At 36.1% G+C, this 3811-nt stretch overlaps 1 pseudogene; it reads right to left on the minus strand.

Moving 5' to 3' along the window:
• Window positions 1-591: 591 nt before the first annotated feature.
• LOC124943398 lies at window positions 592-3303 on the minus strand (annotated as a pseudogene).
• Between the last annotated feature and the right edge of the window lie 508 nt (window positions 3304-3811).

Raw genomic sequence — 3811 nt, forward strand, 5'->3', positions numbered from 1 at the left:
GGACGTTTCAAGATTTTGTTTCCCGAAATAGGACATTTCAGGATTTTTCTCTCACAAAATTTGACATTTTGGGACCTGAAATTGGAAATTTTAGGACATTTCCCTTGAAATGTGCATTTTCTAGACGTTTTTATATATAAAATGTAGTAAAAATATTTGCACTAACAATCTGTACCTTTCAAGTTCAACAGGGGCAATTTGTTCAGGTTCAGTGCTTCATCTACTGCGTTGTTCTATTTGCTGGTTTACTGAAAGATCAAACCGTTCGTTATCATATAAAAACGATCTGAACAATATTTTAAATAACTAGATCTGAAAAAATAAAATATCATACGCTAGGATTTGGTTTAGAGAAGATTTTTGCGGGAGAAGTTTAAGAGAAGGAAATAAATGGTGTGTATTGGATTGTATTTATACCTAATAATTTTTTATTATTATTTTCTCTCCTCGTCATTTCTTTTATATATATATAGACTAATCCATTTGAAAACATGATAACCATTTCTTTTCTTAATGTTATTAATCCGACCATAAAACAAATAAAACATCGAAAAAGACGAATAAATAAGATGACACCATAAATGAAACTCTTCATATCTTCACTACTCGATCGAATATCCAACTAAAAGGAATGTTGAGCACTTTCTTATCTCTACTTTGAGCCTTTCCTCTAGCCTTCTAATCTTTGGAGCCAATCCACAAACATAATCTTCAGCTTTTCGTCCAACACCTGAAAGTCCAACCAGCTTCTCACTTTCCACTTGCCAACTAAGAATTCTAAAATATCTGCATAATTCTTAGCAGTGTAGACGCCCAACCTCTGAGCAACACAAGAAAAGTTATCAAAAATCTTTTCGTTGCAACTATCGTACATCAAGTGGGTCGGCATCGTTATCTTCTTCCTCATCATATCCGCCAGAGAAATGATTGTCCCATCCGGGTCAATCTCAAATAGCTTCTCCACTATTTTTGTGTAGGCAATTTCGTGACGCTTTTTGTCTGCCGCAATCGTACCGCATATTTGAGCGAGTTTAATGTCTCCGTGTTGTTTGTCTAGGCGGGCCGTGTTTCCGTGAGATATGAAAGTTGCTCGTTCTTGGAACGACGCATAGATGAACCCGAGGTAAGGGTTGTTCTCTGTTTGAATATTCTGAAGCAGAAAATTTACAAATAAATGTGTATTCATTAATAATTCATCATGGTCATGAGTTCTTGTCTTCGCACCCCGAATCATTTAAAAAATAAAATAATTTTTTTTTTCAATAAGATTCGAATATTAATTTCTTACCATTCCAGAACCAATGAGGTATTGAATAAACTTCTCAATTTGATTCATGTCGACTCGACCAGACAAATATAGATATTAATTTGTTGAGGAGGTCTCCATGCCTATTCTCTCCGGCAGTCCAATCCCTAGTCCAAATGGCCCACGGAGTAGGGCTTGACCCCGTCTCATCCCGAACGCCTAGTGCGAATTGAGAAACGTTTGGTAAGTGGGGAGAGCTTCTTCCGTTATCATATCGCCAACCAAAATTACGAAATAATTGTCTGGAATCTCCTTTGCTTTTTCCCTAAGTTCCTCAACTTGATATTCGAATTCATCTGAGGAGGGATTTGGAAGAAAGTCCTGGGGTTGCCAACATTTCTCAACAGGCTTCAAATGGATTAATAGATTCTCCTCTGCCCACTCCTTCTCTAGACTCTTAAATATTTCAATCTTTTGTTGTTTTCTTCAAATTCTCAGCCTTTTTATAACTATATGTGTATGCATGTATGTATCAGATAAAAGAAGAGAGAAAGGAAAAAAAAAATAGTTGTATATATAAATCATACTTGGTGTTGGAGGTCATGACGAATTTGGGAGATCATAGAGCGGCTATTGATGGTAGAGATGAATAAGCCATTCTTCTTTCTGGGTTGTCTTTGATCCGCCACAAGAACATGCAGAACACCACAAGAATGACAGACTTTTTTATGGGAAATTGGACGAAATGACCCTAAAAATAAGGGAAATTGCCTCCGTGGTCATCTTTAATAAAATTTGATCTGATGACCACTTATTTTTTTTTGACGAATTTACCCTTTTCGCGTAACGCGAAGGGACTTCGCGTTTCGCGAAGTGAGACGCTGTGAAAAGTCCAGAATACCCTTACTATATAATAAAATCCGGCCATCTTTTTTTCATTTCTTTTCTTCTTCTTCTCTCTCTTCTCCCCTCTTCTCCTCCTTCTCTCTATAGGAGGCGGCTTCTGCGGCGACGATGAGCACCACGACGAGCACGAGCATCCCACTTGGTACGTTTATTCTCTTCAAGTTTCATATCTTCATGTTTTTGTTGTTCGTTTATCATCTTCACATCTGCATTTTCGAATCACTGTTTTTGTTTTTGAATCTGCATCTACACCACGATGAGACTTAGCGTTTCGCTAAGCCTTAGCGTTTCGCTAAGCCTTAGCGTTTCGCTAAGCCTTAGCGTTTCGCTAAGCCTTAGCGTTTCGCTAAGCCTTAGCGTTTCGCTAAGCCTTAGCGTTTCTCTAAGACCTTCTCGTTTCTTTCTTAATCATCAATCACATCTATTTACCCCGATCTGCAGTTTTAGCTAAATCTTATGCTGACTTTTATGGACAAAAGCAGAGTCTGGATTGAAATATTGTTTATTCAATTAATGTGTCAGTTGAAACCTGAGGAAGGTCCAGATTATGAAATAAATGTGGTTCCTTTAATTGTTTCTTCAACTAATACCTTACCAGTTTTTTTTCTTATGCTTTAGATGATGTCTTACTTTCCTCTTTAGAGAGATGGAAAGCTTCAAATGGTATGTTTTATAGGGAAATCTTGTGCTTTCTTGCATGATTGAATTGTATCTTTGTTCAGATTGTTATATGTACTAAACCATTTTGAGATCTTATATGTCACTCTCTTTGTTTTCTATGGGGTCTTATATCTAGAGTGCTCTTGAAGCCTCGATAAATGGCAAATAATGAGGTGGAATCGAACGCACTTCGTGGAGTAGAATGGGAAGTTGTTTCACCTACAACATCGGCTGCTGCTGCTGCTCCTAGTACACATGCTAAAGACACAAATGCATTTTGGTCATTATTGGACAGCAATGGCAGAAGGAAATGTGGCAGGTTTTATCATTAAGATGGTGAAGGGACATCAATATTGCTAGTAATTTAAAGGGTGGAACTAACTATTGCACTTGTTAATATAAATTGTAGTAATTGGTTGTGAATTGTGATACAATTACTTTGATCATATGCAATGTTTCAAGTTAAAAGTTTTTTCTTTGCATACTTTCATTACAATCATAATGATGTTTTAAACCAAACTTTATTCATAGTGTTCCTAATGATGTTTTAAACCAAACTTTTAAATATATGTTATATTACTAAACAATACTTTCAATTTTCTTGTTGCTATTTTACTAGCATCTTGTCTTGGTGTAGCATTCTGGATTGGAATTCAGTATTTTTTTCAGATTAACAAATAACAACTTTAGATATAGTCGATGTAATCTTTGTGTTTAGCATTGTTTTTATGAAAAAATCTTTTTAAAAAGAAGCATATTTGGACACTGTTGGACACAAAATTACAGAGGTTATATAACTACCTATATAAGTATATATAATGAGAACATGTTCTAAGAGTTACATCAGCCTAGTAGTAGTATTCTCATTCGTGGTTAGGAATGATCTTTATTGAGAGGTTTCAAGTTGATGGTGTGGGCAAGGCCTCTCCGGTTCTCCTCTAGTCCACATGATTATGAGATCTCCTCGTTTTCTTTCCAATGTGAACAAAGTGCCTGCAT

Source organism: Impatiens glandulifera, chromosome 6 (assembly GCF_907164915.1).
Source record: "Impatiens glandulifera chromosome 6, dImpGla2.1, whole genome shotgun sequence".
Classification (NCBI taxonomy): domain Eukaryota; kingdom Viridiplantae; phylum Streptophyta; class Magnoliopsida; order Ericales; family Balsaminaceae; genus Impatiens; species Impatiens glandulifera.